This window comes from Malus domestica, chromosome 01 (genome assembly GCF_042453785.1).
Source record: "Malus domestica chromosome 01, GDT2T_hap1".
Lineage (NCBI taxonomy): Eukaryota > Viridiplantae > Streptophyta > Magnoliopsida > Rosales > Rosaceae > Malus > Malus domestica.
This window is the reverse complement of record NC_091661.1, coordinates 30,153,639-30,158,970: the sequence shown is the minus strand read 5'-3', so window position 1 is coordinate 30,158,970 and position 5,332 is coordinate 30,153,639. Positions and strand designations below refer to the sequence as shown.

The following is a 5,332-nucleotide window of genomic DNA, read 5'->3' as shown; positions in this document are numbered from 1 at the left end:
CTAAGTAAGATGTTCTTATAACTTGTTTAACGAAGTAAGTTGCACTCTACAACTTTACCGTATCATCCAATCATATAATAATATCACATGACGATGTCGCTATCTTGCTAAGAATTCTTCCACCAAGACGGACTCCACAGTCAACAAACCAAACTCCACAATCTGCAACCCCATTGGTGAAGCATCAAATCGCTTCCACCAAGACGGACTCCACAGTCAACAAACCAAACTTCCACAATATGCAACCCCACGGTGAATCATCAAATCGCTTTCGGCGTAAGCAACTAGTCCTCCTAAAGTTTTGACTTTTGCTGCTGAGCCCCTAAGATCGCTTTCGGTGTAAGCAACTAGTCCTCCTAGAGTTTTGACTTTGCTTCTGAGCCCCTGAAATTTGGTGCTTCAAAAGTTTGTGCCCATATTTGTATTTATTTTCTACTTTGTGACAAAAAATAAAACTGAATCGGGCAACCCGCTTTGAAAGGAACATCTGCAAGTATTTTAAGAAAGGGTGATGCTATCCCTTTTCACTTTTTACACAACTCGACGATCGGAAATTAAGAGGTCTGTATGGAATGTAAAAACGAGTGTGTAGACAACACCAGCTTTAAGAAAAAAACAATTTTCTAGAGAATCAGATGGCCACACCCATATACCAAAGAACAAATGTACTTTCTTAACAACGCATCTCAATCAGCCTCCAAAGAGGGGAAGAATCAGAAACCAACCGAAACCGGCGTTTTACGGCGAATGGTATGCTACGTCAATTGGTGTAATATACTGTAGGGTATAAGAAGAAAGTATGGCAGAACAGACCACATGTAGCATCTGTCTTGAACAATATCGGTTGGATGCTTGTGTTCCAAGCGAAACCTGAATCTTGGTATGACTTTGCAAGAACGGCAACTTCCTCGGCAGGGTTACCAGTCATCAAGCATCTTTTAATCCCTTGCGTGCGGCAGCTCAAAAGGAAAGCATCTGATCGTTGCCCCGGTTTCTTCTTTTGCTTTGAACTCTTCTTCGTTGTTGTGCGAATCATTTGCAGCTTTCAAAAGTACAAATACCTAGCCGACCAAGGATCTCTCGCCCATTTGCCCTGGGAGATTGCAACTTTGAGTTCATCATATGAATTCACATTCACAATATTGCTGCAAATAAACATTCTTATTGTCAATGCCTCCACTAACTTTCCGATAAACAAACCGATATCTAACCGAGAGCATAGGCAAGGCCCTGTTTAACCCGGCTTTTTTACTAGTTCCTGTAACGAAGGTAACTACAGAGATGTTTTATAAAACTCCGAGGAGGAGAATGCGTCATAAGCGTATTATGAGGAATAAACGCCAAAGCAAGAAAACACCGACGTCTACATATTTTTGTAGAATGCATAAAGATCTCCAACTTTAGAGCTTCACCTGTATCGGTGCAATTTACTGACAGTCCATGAAGTTTGCCACACATGTTGCCTCTGTCTACTTTCATCAGTAAACTGCATGCATAGATTTTGGTCAATTTATGTTCCAGTGCCTCAGAAGGAACAGTATAAATGAGGCTTTGATTTGTTGAAGCATCTGGAAGTACCTGTGTTTCGAAGGTACAAGAAAAATTCTGCCCAAGATTATGGCTGGTTCCGGCCTGTAGGCTGTAATGCCTTCCGGTCACTCATCATATCCTTTTCGTATAGGTCCTAACAGCACCAGCAAATGTTTCGATTATGTCCCTCCTGCCATAGAAACTCAAGAGTCCTCACGAAAGGTTTCGTTCGCATCTCCCATCTCGTGACATTTGCCCGCTGAAGAAGATTAGACATCAGTTCATCAAGACCAAAGCTTATACAAAAAATTACTCAAATGAAAATATCAAAGCAAGTGCGGTACCTGGTTTACCATAAGGGGAAGATGTGATTGACCATGGTTTCGCTCGTGCCTCGAACCTGCTGGAGCCTCAACAAGTGCAACAATCAAAGCTAACACCTTAGATCATATGTACTCAATAACATATACAATCAAATACAAATAATGCGAGACAACAGTTACTGATGGAAATACATACGACACGTTTCTGTTCGAGCTCCTTCCTCCTCCTGTGGTCACAAGTGCTAATTCCAACATGGCTAGCTTCTTTCCCTGCAAACGAGTAAGGTATAAACTGCAGCATTCCAAATTTATCAAAAAAAAAACTCGGAATTTAAGCTTTTAGGTCCAAGTCCAAGGTGGGATGCGAGAGGATGCACTATTGAATTTGTAGTTAGGGTCCAAGTCCAAGGCGTTAGTGTTAAGGTCGATTGGGCCTTGTTTCTTAACTCATCCAACCGAAGCCCCTTAGAAAACTTGGCAGCTTCTGTTTGACAAGGGTTGAAGTCCAATATAATATGGATGTTAAGTACTATTATTTTGAGAATCATTTTGATTGGATGGAAACTCGATTATTTGATGATATGATGAGAGTCATAGGACTAAAACTTTTATGTAATGAGTCTTTGAGCTAGTTTTTTGGGTAACCTCAATGTTTAAAATATAGGTATCGGTGGAAATATTGATATACAAATTTGTGGAAATATCGATCAATATATCAATATCGATTGTCTTCAATGGAAATTATAGAAATTTGTTTAAAATCGTGGAAATTTAAAATGAAATTTTGGAGAATATCATGTCAGTTTATTGATAATTAACCAATATGTTGGAACTATCAACCAAATATATTTATTTTAGTTGAAATTTAAGAATTTTTCTGATATGGGATGAAGTTTAAGACTTCAACCCCCTTCCTATGACTTTTTTCTAATTTTTTCGATATTTCCATAAAAAATATCGATGATATTGAGAAGTTTCAAATATTGGGTGATCTATCTTTAACAACAACAACAATAAAGCCTTATCCCACTAAATGAGGTCATTCTATGAAATCCTTAAATGTCAATGTATTCAATTTTATGCATAATCTTCCGTTAGATCTAAGTACTCAAAGTTTTTTCTTAGAGTTTATTTCCACATCTTCCTCAATCCCTTTAGCTCTTAAGCCTTTATCTATTTATCTCGTCTTCCTCTGCCCCTTGTGTAAGAAAAAAGGTTGAAGTCCAATAATTGCCTGAAAAGTATGTTTTGTGGAAAAGAATTTATATTTTTAATATTTTTGCCAAACAAAAAAGATATTTTGACTTCAAGGGGAGCTGCCACCACTGCTGCTGCTGCTGGTGGGTTCCGTTTTTGCAATGAGATAGCAGTGAATAGGGTTTTAATTCAACCTCACTTTTGGGTGACACAACAAGTGAGTGATAATTCAACCCATCAAATCCAGCACTTCTCATATCATTATTACCTTTTTATTTTCTTCCTTACCTCAATTTAAAATTGTACTTTAACGAAAAAAATTTAGTATTATTTATTTTAACAAAAATTCATATTTTTATTTAAAAAAATCAATCATAGTACTATTTACTTGATCTTTTATTTTGTTTTTATCGTTAAAACTCAAAATTTTCATATCATTTTCATTAGTTTTCCTCATTTAAAATGGTAATTCAATGCTTCCCTCCCACACCTATATTTATTTCTTTATGAATGCTATTAATTTTCTTCTTCTTTTTTCTACTTTTACCCATACAATACAATACCAGATATACTTTCATCTTACTTTCTTGGGTTTCATTCTTATCTTGCAGTGTTGTACATTATTTGAATTCTTTACTTTCTTGGTTAAATTTGAAATCTTTAGGCAATCCGACTGTCATCGAATAAATTAACGAGCTATGTTGCTTACTTGAATGTTGAAATTTTAACAATGTTAATCAAATGGTTAAACGATTTGTGAGAATATAAAGATAAAAGAATCTCACACCGGTGAAAGGAGAAATCTTACAAAGGCTTATAAGAGGTTGAGTTATTCTCCAAATTATCAATTGGTTTTATAGTAGAACTTCAACCTTTTCATAATATCAGAGCAGGTTGTCCCATGTGAGAAGCCTAACAGCCACACGTGCTCCACTTCACTTGGTTTGTGTTGTCCTCATGTTAGGCTTGAAAATGAGTCACACGTGAGGTGGTGGTGTGTGAGGATGTGAAGGTAAAAGAGTCTTACATCGGTGAAAGGGGAAACCTTAGAAAGGCTTATAAGAAATTAAGTTACTCTCCAAATTGTCAATTTTTATAGTGAAATCTCAACTTTTTTCACAATTATTAATGTATTTTTTTTTTCTTTTTACAAAGTTGGCTAAAGAGTGACCTATATATTACACAATTCCGCAATCAAGCAACATTACAAGATAAAAATCTTCGAGTGAGAAAGTTGCCGACGTTCCGAAATTAATTAGGATAAAATGAGTAATTCTCTGTAGCAGCATCAGCATCATCTAGCAAGTAGCCAGCAACTCATGCACTCTCCGTATACGACATCGCCAACCTTATCAATTCCTCCTCCTTTCTATAAATGTGTATTTAATTATCAACATCCCATAATTATGATATTAGCTTTAAATGGATTGCCAACAACTAAAAAACAAGTGTGTATAGTGAGCACCTTGTGTGAAAAAGACACTTGTTTTGGATATTTTTTCTCATGCGTTGTTAACACGACTTGATATACTAAGTGTCATAATATAATTGGTTGAATTTTTTTTCAAGTTTTCAATCAACTATACTATTACACTTTATGTATCAATTCGTATTCTTTACATTGAAAAATATCTCATTGTTTTGAGGCAGAAATATATTGGCAAGTTGCAACAAAATTCTTCAAATACGAATGACCTGATATACTAAGTGTCATAATATAATTGGTTGAATTTTTTTTCAAGTTTTCAATCAATTATACTATTACACTTTGTGTATCAGTTCGTATTCTTTACATTGAAAAATATCTCATTGTTTTGGGGCAGAAATATATTGGCATTGGCAAGTTGCAACAAAATTCTTCAAATACGAAGTAAAAATAAATTAAAGAACAAGTTTGAGAAAGATAGTCTTGAGGGAATGATGACATATGACGTGACAATAAAAAAAGGTGACGTGGTACTACCCAATCGGCACGAGAGACATATTATTTACTGAATCCATAAACATTTAAAAACACATCCACATTGGCAGTTTTAGAATTCGAATATTAGGAATTCTAGCGTTAAAGTTCTGAGTTTTTTTTTAATGAAAACTGAGCATGAAACACAAAATATTTTCAATTTATTCGCTGAGGCATTTCATCGAATACTTGATGAGTATCAACATTTGAAGAATTCTTGAAAGAATTTCACATGTATATTTTTCAAATTCCAAGTGATCCTGAAACTACCTTGGTTCCAATATACTTCCGCCAATAGAATCAATGGCAGTGAGCTCCACCC

The 5,332-nt window shown here is 35.5% G+C and overlaps 1 long non-coding RNA gene across 1 annotated transcript; it reads right to left on the bottom strand.

The window, feature by feature from the left end:
* Positions 1 to 947: 947 nt before the first annotated feature.
* LOC139195205 (uncharacterized) lies at positions 948 to 1,743 on the bottom strand. The gene is made up of 3 exons (XR_011579843.1): positions 1,579 to 1,743; positions 1,413 to 1,486; positions 948 to 1,145 (listed from the first exon to the last, which is right to left on the bottom strand). It is a non-coding gene; the product is annotated as an uncharacterized lncRNA (long non-coding RNA).
* Positions 1,744 to 5,332: the final 3,589 nt, after the last annotated feature.